The sequence below is a fragment of the Hemitrygon akajei genome, chromosome 14 (assembly GCF_048418815.1).
Source record: "Hemitrygon akajei chromosome 14, sHemAka1.3, whole genome shotgun sequence".
NCBI classification, from domain to species: domain Eukaryota; kingdom Metazoa; phylum Chordata; class Chondrichthyes; order Myliobatiformes; family Dasyatidae; genus Hemitrygon; species Hemitrygon akajei.
Window position 1 is genome coordinate 79571631 of NC_133137.1, and position 13110 is coordinate 79584740.

The 13110-nt window shown below is 44.5% G+C and overlaps 1 pseudogene; it reads left to right on the forward strand.

Moving 5' to 3' along the window:
- Positions 1 to 13110, forward strand: part of LOC140738196 ((E3-independent) E2 ubiquitin-conjugating enzyme UBE2O-like) — a 34494-nt pseudogene that overhangs the window by 14221 nt on the left and 7163 nt on the right.

Genomic DNA, 13110 nt, shown 5'->3' on the forward strand with positions numbered 1-13110 from the left:
GCAATGTGTGGTTAAGTGCCTTGCTTAAGGACACAACACGCTGTCTCAGCCAAGGCTCGAACTAGCAACCTTTAGATAACTAGACGAATGCCTTAACCACTTGGCCACGTGCCAACACAGAGGAGATTTGATACAGATATACAAAACTATGAGGGGTATAGATTGGGTAAATGCAAACAGGCTTTTTCCACTGAGGTTGCATGAAACTACAACTGGAGGTCATAGGTAAAGGGTGCAAGGTGAAATATTTAAGGAGAACATGAGAGGGAACTTCACTGTGAGGGTGGTGCAAGTTTGGAATGAGCTGCCATTAAAAGTGAAGGATGCAGATTTGATTGCAACACTCAACAGAAGCTTGGATAGGTGCATGGACTTGGGGGTAAGAGGGGTGCATAGATGGCTATGGTCCAGGTGTGGGTTGATGGGACCAGCAGTTCAGCATTGGACTAGATGAGCTGAAAGTCCTGTTTCTGTGCTCTAGTGTTCTATAACTGTATGATATACCAAGTTTCCTCAAACTCGTAATAAACACGAGGTTCTACAGAATCTGGAGATCCAGAGCAATACAGACACAATTCAGGTCAAGCAGCACCTAGGAAGAGGGATGAGCAGTCAATGTTTCAAGCTGAGACCCTTCTTCAGGACTGGAAAGGAAGGGGGAAGATACCCGAATAAGGAGGAAAGGAAGGAAGACAAGCTAGAAATTGATAGATGAGACCAGGTGGGTGGGGATGGGGGTTGAAGTAAGAAGCTGGGAGGTGATAGGTGGAAAAAGTAAAGGGCTGTAGAAGAAGGAATCTGATAGGAGAAGAGAGCAGAGTATAGGACAAAGGGAATGAGGATGGGCACCAGGGGGAGGTGAGAAGAAGTAAGAGGCCAAAGTGGAGAATACAAGGAGAGAAGGGGGAGAGGAAAAAATTACAAGAAGGAGAAATTGATGTTCATGTCAACAGATTGGAGGCTACTTAGACAGAATATAAGGTGTTGCTCCTCCACCCTGAGAGTGGCCTCATCATGTCACAAGAAGAGATCATGGACCAGCAGGTCGGAATGGAAATAGTGATAGGAATTAAGATGGTTGGCCTCCAGGAAATTCCACTTTTGACGGATGGAGCGGAGGTGCTCAACAAAGCGGTCCCCCAATTTTCGTCCAATGTAGAGAAGGCTGCATCAGAAGTACCAGACACAATAGATGATCCCAACAGGTTCATAGGTGAAGTGTTCCCTCACCTACAGGGACTGTTTGGGGCCCTGTATGGAAGTAAGGGAGGAAGTAAATAAACAGGTGTATTATTTCTGTTGCTTGCAGAGATACTGTATGTGCTAGGAGGAAGATTAGTGGGGAGGGATGAAAAAACAAGGGAGTGATCCCTGTGGAAAGTAGAGAGGGGCTTGGGAGGTAAAGATTTGTTTGGTGGTGGGATCCTGTTGAAGATGTTAGTTTCTGCAAATTGATGTGTTGGATGTGGAATCTCATGGGGTACTAGGTGAGGACACGACAAAGTCTATCCTTGTTAAGGCAGTGGGTAGATGGGGTGAGAGCAGATGTCCGGGAAATGGAGGAGAAGCGGGTGAGGGCAGCATCAATGGTAGAGGAAAGGAAACCCCGTTCTTTGAAGAAGGAGGACACCACTCATGTCCTGAAAAGGAAAATCTCATCCTGGGAACCGATCCGGCAGAGACAAAGAAACTAAGAAGAGAGAATAAAAACACAAAATGCTGGCAGAACTCAGCAGGCCAGACAGCATCTATGGGAGGAGGTAGTGACGACGTTTCGGGCTGAAACCCTTCATCAGGAGTGAAGTAACATGGGATGGTGGAGAGGGGATAAGAAGTGGGGAAAGGGTTGAAGTAGAGAGCTGGGAAGTGATTGGCTGGGGGAAGGTGGAGAATTATGGGAAATAAAAGAGAAAGAAAGGTAGGGCTGGGGGGAGATTATAGTGAGGGGGGATAAAAGAGAGAGAAAGAGAACCAGACTAAAATAATAGATAGGGATGGGGGTAAGGGGGGGCAGGGGTATCAACAGAGGTCTGTGAGTTGGATGTTCAAGCCGGCAGGTAGGTGGCTCTTCCAGTGAAGCCTACACTGAAGAAGTTCAGATCTTTTCTCCGACGGGAGTTCAGCGAAAGCCTCTCTCTCTGCTCCCAACCTACTATTTCTTCGGCCCTGAAACTTTTGGAATCCCTATCTATTATTTTAGTCTGGTTCTCTTTCACTCTCTTTTTTCCCCCCTCACTATAATCTCCCCCCAGCCCTACCTTTCTTTCTCTTTTATTTCCCATAATTCTCCACCTTCCCCCTAGCCCATTTCCCTCCAGCCTATCACTTCCCAGCTCTCTACTTCATCCCTCCCCCCACTTCTTATCCCCTCTCCACCATCCCATGTTACTTCACTCCTGATGAAGGGTTTCAGCCCGAAACGTCGCACTACCTCCTCCCATAGATGCTGTCTGCCCTGCTGAGTTCTGCCAACATTTTGTGTTTTTATTTATTTCCAGCATCTGCAGATTCACTTGTGTGCCTAAGAAGAGAGAATAGCGCTTTTACTGGAGACATGGTGGGAAGAGCTACACTCAAGATTGCCTTGGGAATCCATAGGTTTATAAAAGATGTCAGTAGACAGCCATCATCCCATCAACCATCATCATATAGAGTCTATGTTAGGCCTTTGATTAGAGCTGAGAACAGATCCTATGGAAAGAAAGTAAGTTACTAACATAGGTGTCATCCACTAGAGGTCCCACATCCAGATATAAAGAAATGATGTACCCATGCTGAGCTTGTCAATTTCATCAAATTTGCCTCCAATTTCCACCCTGCCCTTAAGTTCACCTGGTCCATTTCTGACACCCCCTTCCGACAGTTTCAATAGTTCAATAGTTCCATTTAATATCAGAGAAATGTTTACAATATAAATCCTGAAATCCTTGTTCTTCACAGACATCCATGAAAACAGAAGAGTGTCCCAAAGAAAGAGTGACAGTTAAAACATTCAAAGACTCCCCCCCACTCATCCCTCCCACGCACAAACAGCAGCAAAGCAATGACCCTCCTCCACCCCCACCCACTTCCACAAAAAAGCATCAGCACCCTCCACCTACCAAGCAAGCAACAGCAAAGCCCCCAAAATAGACCATAATCTGCTGTGCTGCTTTTTCTCCTGAGAAATTGGCAAAAATCTCTCATCCATCAGTGAGAGAGAGAGAGAGCATGATTCATAGAGCACAGACCCTTCAACAGCTGATCTGCTGTTTCCAATGTTCCGTTCTCTCCCGCGACGCTCCAGTTAACATCACCGTTTCATCTAACTGATTCAGTTAGAATCAGTCTGTCCACGGGGCTGTGAAGCCTAAGAACCCCGAAGGCACACTCACCTTCTAGGCCGCGTCCTTGTGATATCAGAACGCGGCTGGCCACGAACCCTTGGGAGCGGGTCCCATCACCACAAGGAACCGAAGCCTGAGGTCAAGTCATCAACAGAGCCCCATCCACCCTGAGAGGGAAAAGGAGAGTCATCAAAGGTAGAAATTAAGCAGTTTTCATAGATGAACACGAAGCAGTCACGATTTAGCACCATCAGAACTTCACTTCCGCCTTCACAGTCTCCAGAGCTGGAGGCACAGGGACGGAGAAAGGGGAAGGAGGTGTCAGAAATGGACCTGGTGAATTTAAGGGCAGAGTGGAAATTGGAGGCAAAGTTGATGAAATTGACAAGCTCAGCATGGATGCATCATTTCTTTATATCTGGATGTGGGACCTCTAGTGGATGACACCTACATTAGTAACATTTTCTTTCCATAGGATCTGTTCTCAGCTCTAATCAAAGGCCTAACATAGACTCTATATGATGATGAGTTGTTTCTGTTTGATACGCAGCTTGCTAGTGCTTACCCTGCAGTTCCTCCACTTTGCCGTTACATTTCTCAATGTGGGCATCTCAACCCCAACTTGTACGATAACGGCAAAGTCTGTGTAAGTCTCTTGGGCGCGTGGATTGGAAAGATGTGCAGAGATCATGCTCTCTTCTCACTGCTGCCATCAGTAAGAAGCTACAGGAGCCTCAAGACCCACATCACCTAGCTCAGGCTCTTTTCTCGCTGCTGCCATCAAGAAGAAGGTACAAGGGCCTCAGGACGCACACCACCAGATTCAGGAACAGTTACTACCCCTCAACCATCAGGCTCGTGGACCAAGGGGAAAACAACACTCACTTGCCCTGTCATTGAACTGTTCCCACTACCTATGGTCTCACTTTCAAGGACTCTTCATCTCATGTTCTCGATACTATTTGCTTAATTATTTATTATTATTGTGTATTTAACATTTCAGTAAAATTTAAGTAATGTATATATATTGTTTGCTTAAGCATTCTTTTTTGTTTAAAGGATTCATTATGGGTTAACTGTAAAAGTACATGCATGGCATACATCATCACGCCACTACGTCATATGTGCGTGCCTTGCATGTAAAATGAAACTAACGTACATGAGTAATCCCAGCTCCATGTATTTCCATTAATTAGCTGGGAGTTTGGAGTTACAGAACATAACAATGATCATTATTATTTCTTTATTTTCTATTTGCACAGTTTATTGTCTTTTGCACACTGGTTGTCCACCCTGTTGGTGTGGTCTCTCACTGATTCTATTATGGTTATTGGATTTATTGAGTATGCCTACAAGAGAATTAATCTCAGGGTTATATGTACTTAGATAATAAATTTACTGTGAACTTTGATGGAAATGACCCATTATTTGATGGTAGCATTTGATAAGGTTTTTTACTGGATTAATTTCTTTTGACGGACATAGTTAAAGGAGTTAAAACTAAGGAGCTGTGGTCGTTTCTTAAGCAGAAATTAAGAGATTTGATCTGCATTCAGTCAGGAAAGGTTTTGACTGCAGCCATGAGTGTCAGCCGACACCGAATGTAACAGATAAGTGGCACAAAGGACTTTATCATAATCTGAAATATATTGTCTGAATGGTTAGTGGAATCTGGCACGGTAGTACATTTTAAGTGTATAGATACTTGAGTACTTAGTCTGTAGAAAAAGGTCAGTGGAACTCTTTTAAAGAGCTGCATTTTGCACTACACTGATTGGTCTAATCTCAAATAATAATGAGGCAGCCTACAGAGAAGAAGTCATCACCCTGACACAGTGGTGAGAAGAAAACAACCTCTCCATCAACGTCGCAAAAACAAAGGAGCTGGTTGTGGACTACAGGAGGAATGGAGACGGGCTAACCCCTATTGACATCGGTGGATCTGGGGTTGAGCGGATGAACAGATTTAAGTTCATCAGCATAAACATCACCGAGGATCTCACGTGGCTGTGTGGTGAAAAAGGCACAACAGCGTCTCTTTCGCCTGAGACGGTTGAAGAGGTTTGGTGTGGGCCCCCAAATCCTAAGAACTTTCTATAAGGGCACAATTGAGACCATCCTGACTGGCTGCATCACTGCCTGGTATGGGAACTGTACTTCCCTCAATCACAGGACTCTGTAGAGAGTGGTGCAGACAACCCAACGCATCTGTAGATGTGAACTTCCCATTATTCAGGACATTTACAAAGACAGGTGTGTAAAAAGGGCCCGAATGATCATTGGGGACCCGAGTCACCCCAACCACAAACTGTTCCAGCTGCTACTATCCGGGAAACGGTACTGCAGCATAAAATCCAGGACCAACAGGCTCCAAGACAGCTTCTTCCAAAAGGCCGTCGTCAGACTGATTAATTCATGCTGACACAACTGTATTTCCTGTTGTACGTAATATTTATTATAAATTACTATAAACTGCACATTGCACATTTAGACGGAGATGTAACGTAAAGACTTTTACTCCTCATGTATATGAAGAATGTAAGTAAAAAAGTTAATTCAATTCAATTCAATGGGTTGAATAGTCTCCACACACCAGACATTGGAGTGATTGTAGCTGTGTAACGAGTAATGGATCAATTCCTAAGAGTACCTTAGCTTGATAACCTAAATTTTTTTTATTTTTTAAAAATTTTTATTAGTTTTTCAAAACATTTTACAAAATTAAAAACCCCAAATCCCAGTGGGGAGCATTAATACAGTGCAAGATTAAGCATACAATAACAATATGCTACAAATGAAGAGAATTTAACAAAAAAGCACCTAAATTAAAGACAAGTGAGCTTAGTGTCCTCCCCAAACCCCACAACACAAGAAAAAAACAACAACTCCAGACCAACCGCCACACAGTATAGAGAGTATAAGTCAGGACAGTCAAACTCCCAGACTGTGAATACACTTAGTAACAGAGGATAATAACGCCTACTACCAGAAAAAAAAGAAAAAGGGAGCTGAAAGCAAGGGACCGAAAAGAAGAAAAAAAAGGAAAAAAAAAACCCTAGTCAAGAGGAAGGTTATGAAAGTACTCGATAAAAGGTCCCCAGACCTTATGGAACTTTAGATCCAAATTAAGAACTGAATAATGAATTTTTTCGAGGTCCAAGCAGGCCATAATGTCGTTAAGCCATTGCACATGAGTGGGCGGGGCAACATCTCTCCATCTAAGGAGGATCAAGCATCTCGCCAGGAGAGAGGCAAAGGATAGTATTCGGCATTTGGTCGGAATAACCTAAAATTACTGCTAAATACTTGCTGTAGCTTGGTTCTCAGCATACTTGCCTCTGAGTCAGAAGGTTAAGGACTTCAGCAGTTAGAGTACAAAAATCATGCTGGCATTGAGAAGGTGCTGCATTTCCTCCAGGGATTAAATAATGTCTCGTAGCATCATTCTGAAATGAGGGGGGGGGGGTGGTCTCTCAATCCCACATTAAATAGAAAAAAGCAGTAAGAATTGAAAATGAACTGTTGCTTAAACTAGAAAGTGCTGCAATGGGAACCAGAAAGAGGAGCCAAGGAGGACTAGTTGCTGTAGGTCCTTTAGTTATATAGGGAAGTGCCAAGGGAACGAAGGAACTGAGGATTAATTAAAAACATTGTTAAATAAAAATAAAAGGAAACACTTGCACTTATCTCTACCAATATAGTTGCTGATGAGTGTTCCAATGTGTTACTGAGAAGCTGGTGACGGGTGCATTGATCTGGGCTTCATTGTGTTTGAGCTCTGTCCAGCACTGTCCATCTAATGATGACTGAGGTGTGGGGCTGAAAGGGAGTCTTTATCCTGTCAACCATAATGTGTGATCAGATTTGTTTCCATGTGCAATCTCGTTTAGGAATCACTGTTGGTCTGTGTTCTTTCCACCAGTTAGTACTTTGACTTTCATTTCGGGAACAGAAAGGTGGACAATTGAATGTAGTCTTCTGTGGGTTCTCATATGAATTCAAGGTTAGTGCTGAGAAATAGCGATCTAGCTCTTGTGATGTTCTAATGGGATGTGGCAGAGAGGGGGCTGGAAGCCTGTGGATTTTGGGCTCCTTTTGAAGCGGGCTTATTCACTGGTCCATATTCTCCGTTGCTTGGATTCTGACAAGTACAATCAAAGTTCAAAGTAGAATTTAGTATCGGAGTACATATATGTCACCACATACAACCCTGAGATCCAATATTCAAAAGACATTTGTATATGTTTGTGGATAAGGAAGGGTTAAAGGGATGTGGGTCAAATGCAAGCAGTTGGCACCAGCTCAGGAAGGCACTTTGGCCAGCATGGGCAACTTATTTGAAAGACTTGATCTGAATTCCATCATTTGACATGTACTTGGCAAAGCCACTCCCTTCAGCTCACTTTGCTCCATCTTCCTCTCCGTATTTTCCCTCTTTATCTGTCTCCATCTATCATTCACCTGCCTCTGTCTCCCATTTCTACTTCTGCTCCCTTCCACTACCCTCACACTACCTGACTGTCCATACTGTAACAATCGTCTCGATCTCCTTTCTCACCTCTCAATTTCTCTATACCATAATCCCTCAAGAGGTGAGAGCAAGATTAGGGCTTTTGGTCCATATGTCTGTTCCCTGCTGATAATGGCTTCAGTATGAGACTCTAAGGTGTAAAAATATTGATAAATGTTTCTCCCGGTAACAAAGTGGAGTTTATAGCTTGATGTATACACTTTTTAATCCAGATTTAAATGCCTACACATGTGGACTTCATTAAGTTCAGAATGTTGATTGCTTCCTATTTATGTAAAAAATTGTAAGAATGCATGTTTTATTTTTTGAAAATTACTTTTGGTTGCCTTATACTAATGTAATATAAGACTTTACAATTAAGATGTCACTGAATTTGAGTTTCACATCCTTTTCTGCTTAGTGATTGTTACAATATTCCCGTAACACACTGAATTAACTTCACAGAACATTGTACCTGCATCTTGACGACTGAGTAGTAAAGTCTTTTGAGGACTAACTTGAAATTCTGCAGTGGTTAGTCTGATATTAAAATTAGGGGTTGGATTAAGTGGATTTTGCTGCGGAGATTTGCTCTGCGTGATCCAAGGTTATTAATGTGACTCCCCACAATTGAATTAACTTGCATCTCCAATGACAGGCTTGAAATGTTAACGAAGAAATACAGTTGTATTAAGTGCACTCTAAGGTCTCGTAAGGGCCCAGCCATTTACTCTGTCCACATCATAAAGTACAATATCTCACACTTATCTGTACTAAGTTCCATCTTCCACCACAGCACAAGTTTTCAACTGATATGACCCTCTGTATCCCTGGACAATCTTCTCCACTGATCTTCACATCAACAGAGCTCTGGAAATGGGTGGAGTTAAGATGGTGTCTAATGGCTGCCTCTTCGAGCTCATCTGTGAAAAACAGCATAATTCCTCTCTTTAATGTCTCTTTTGTTTCCTTTTCAAGGTGGGTGGGGTCCTATTAAGATCCTGATCTGCAAGTGGCACTCAAACTGCGTTTTTTTAAAAATGGCTGATGAGCTCCCACTCCTGGAATTCATTGGCCGACTGTTTTCCAACGTTCTCCAGGGGCGGTTCTCCATAGTGCCTCCGGGGTGTGACCCTGCACGGCCCTGTGGATGACCGATTTTAGGCTGATGTTGGCAACTGAGGTGTCGCAGGAGCTTGATCATCAGGATTTCACTGCGGGAGATGTTTGCAAAAGCGACGTGGCATGTAATACGGTAACGGTGACTGTCAGTCTCCCTTCCACTGTGAAAATGGGTAATATCTCCCTGTGCCTTGTTAGTGAGAGAGGGAGCCTGTGGCATGTCAAACTGTCAGGTCAACAATAGTTTTATGTTGATGGCAGATCATGGTCTCTCTTTGTGTGGTGGGCACTGGTGTGTTTTGCTGAAACGGGCAGGGGGAGGTTGTTGTGTTGACGCATGCTGCTGCTTGCACGGGGGAGGAGCTGGGGTGCTTTGGGGCTCTAACAGTTTTCTGTCATTCATTCTTCTGGAGTTCTTTTGTTTTCCATGGATGTCTGTGAAGACGGGCATTTCAGGTTGTATGTCTCTGATAATAAATGGAACCATTTAAACTTACTAATCAAACCAGCTACATTCTCATCCAAATGTGGCAAACACCAATTCTCCAATTTCAGTGTAAACCATCCGTTACATACTTGTAGTCTAACTACAGCCCTCCATTACCTGAGACTCCTTCCACTGTCAATTTTGTATCCAATTGGCCGGCTTACCCTGAGTCTCATGTGATCCAACTTCCCAGATCAGTCCACATGAGATGTCAAAGGACTTGCTAATGACCGTGCATGGGTGGAAGAGTGGAGATACGTCTCTACCAGAGGAGGTGTAAGGTGCTCCTTCCCTATGCTAGCCTGCAGGCCACCCTTGGGCAAGGAGTACCACCTGCTTAGCCCTTGGATCAGGGCCATGTGAAGCCGTGGGAACAGTGGAGGGTCGTATGAGCTGCTGGTGTACATCACAAATCCTGGTTATGCAACCACCAACGTCAGGCAGATAATCTCTGAAGTATTGATAATGGCTGGGGTCACCCGTCTTGTAAAGACACTCCTCATAAGACTGGCAATGGCAAACCACTTCTGTAGAAAAATTTGCCAAGAATAACCGCCGTCTTGGAAAGATCATGATCACCCATGTCATACTACATGGCACGTAACAAACGAACAATGTTGAATGAAAGGTTATTGTGGCAACATTCAACCAAATTTTCAATCTCCCTCCAAAATGAAGGACTCATCAACTAAACAAGTAGAACTCAAAGAAGAATGGTGCCTCAAGGTCTGAGGAGCAGAAATACAGGCAGATTATGGTAAGGGGCAAAACACCATGTTTCCAGTAGTGGACGGGACATAGCATCTGAGTACAACCATGTCCCTTTAGAACAGGGGTGAGGAATTTCTTTCACCAGAGTGCAGTAATTATCACAGATGACTGTGGAGGCCAAGTCATTGGGTGTTTTTAAAGAAGAGGTTGATAAGTTCTTGTTTAGTTAGGGCATCAAAAAGTTATGGGAAGAAGGCAGGAGAAAGGGATTGAAAGGGAAAATAAATCATCGATGATCAAATGGTGAAGCAAGCTCAATGCACCAAATGGCCTAATTCTGTTCTCTGTCTTATAGTCTTCTCACTGTGAGTGGCTCCACTTCCCCAACATGACTGGGACCTCCTGCCAATGGTTTAGGTAGAGCAAGATGTGTCCAAGAGGGTTTCTTGAAGCAATATGTGGATAGTCCGAGTGGAGGGGAGGCTATGCTGGATCTTTTGCTGGGGGAATGAGCCTGACCAGGTGACTGATCTTTCAGTGAGTGAACACTTAAGAATCAGTAATTACAAGTTTTAAGATAGCTATGAAAAATGATAAGATTAAACCTTGCAGGAAAATATCAAAATTGGGGAGGACAAAGTATGAAGTTGTCAGACAGGATTGAGGGAGGATTAATTGGGAAGAATTCCATCTTATCCACCCAGAGGGAACCCACCTGGTTATGGGGAGAACGTACAACTCCTTACAGACAGCTTTGGGAAATGCTGCTGAGTGTGTCTTCTGCTTGGGTACCATTTGGACCTGGCTGGGCTAATATGGTATCCAGTCAGGGTGGTTTGATTGGAGATACTGTATGGGTGCTGTGATTCTCGATCGATAGCAGTGTGTGTAGAATAGGTTGAGTTGCTTTCTGGCCTTGACTGAATAGGAGTCAAGATGAGTTATTATTATGTGGTACATCTTTGGACTGTGGGAGGAAACCAGAGCACCCGGAGGCAACCCACAGGCTCATGGGAAGAACATACAAACTTTCTTACGGAGGACGCTAGAATTGAATGAGGTTCTGACAAGGCTGTGGGCAGTGAGCGGGCTAGTGGGATTAGTTTGTGGACCAACACAGTGTTTATGGAGACTCAATGCAATGGGATGATTCTGGGGATTGATGCAGGGTGAGAACTGGGCACTGGGGTGATCTTAAGGACTGCCACAGAGCTTCAGGGAGAACACAGGGTTCAGGGATTAGTTTGAGGACTGAAACAGGGGTCTGGCAGCAGACAGAGCTATGGGGAGAGAGTGGGGCAGGGCAGAGAGATTAGTTTGTTGACTAGCACGGAGGCATGTGGAGAGAGTGGATATGTGGGATTGGACTGAGGTCTGACAGGGCTGTGGGACAGAGTTAAGCAATGGAATTTATTTAGGAGCTGACACAGGTCTGCGGGGAAAGGATGTTGTGGTGAATTAACTCGGGGACCGATACAGGCCTGTGACAAGAGATGGGGAGCAGTAGCATTCGTTTGGGGCTGGCACAGGGCTGTCATACACTTTCATAACCATCCTGTCAACGTGTGGGTCAATTTTGAGGATCTATGGATTTGGACCCCAAGATCCCTCTGTTCCTCCACACGGCTAAGCATAACATTCTTTCATGTTCTAGTTCTCTCAAAATGAATGCAAATAATGCATTTGTTTTCCTTTCTACTGACTCAACCTGCAAGTTAACCTTTATGGAATCCTACACCAGGACTCCCAAGTTCCTTTGCACCTCGAATTTTAAAATGTTCTGCCCATTTAGAAAATAGTCTACACCTTTATGCCTTCTGCCAAAGTCCATCATTTCCCTACACTGTATTCCATCTGCCAATTCTTTGCCCATTCTCCTTCTTCAGACTCCCTGCTTCCTTAACACTACCTCACTTTGTATTGTCCGTAAACGGCCACAAGCCCATGAGTTTCATCATCCAGATTATTAACATACAGCATGAAAGGTAACAGACCCAAAACCAGTCCCTGCTGAACAGCACGAATCACCTGCAGCCAACCTCTATCCCTACTCTTTGCATGCTACCAGTCAGGCAACCTTCTATCCATGTTAGCATCTTTCCTGTGACACCACCAATGAAAAATCCTTCCTCAGCTGACTGTGATGGTATTCCTGAGTCTCCACCCTGGACTTGCCTGACACTAGTGAAAACCGAGAGGAAGCGACTGACATGATGAAAGAAGCCCTGAACACTGCCAGAGATGGAGGACCTTCATTGCTGCCCTAAATGCCAATGGCATAATGGACAGTAAGTAAATAAACTTACCTTGTCAGTCACAGTTGCCCCATCCTCCCTTTAGAATAGTTCTTCATCTTTGCGATGAATCTACCTCGTGCATTCTGAATGACTCACAGAAACTAGCCAATACAACACCGATCCCTTTTCCACTCTCAGATCTTTATTGAGACTATTTTTCATCAGTGCATGTTTTACAAAGAATATAACTCAAAGTACATTTATTATCAAAGGATGTTAACCATGAACTATCTTAATCATTTTCTTGCAAGCACGACAACTCAAGGCTCACCCCAGCCTGGGGTAGGGAATGGGGCCAATTCCAGAGGGGAAGATGGGGTTGGGAGGGGGGGAAAGGGGTGTCTGGGACCTCGTAAAGGAGCCCTCCCTCCATCCTCCTCCTCACTCCATCTCACCCACCCACTCTCCCACCACATTCCCCCTCCCCTTCCCTACTCCCTCCGCCTCTCTCCCACCTTTCCTCAACCTCCCTCTCCCCTCCCCATCCTCCCACCTCCCATTCCCCACCCCACACTCTCCCACCTCCCCTTCCCTCCCTCTCACCTCTCCTTCCATTCCCCAAACCACCGCCATCTCCCCTCTCACTCCCCTCAACCTCTCCCCTCCTTCCACCCACCTCACCTTCCCTCACACCTCCCTCCTTCTCCCCCTCCCCCA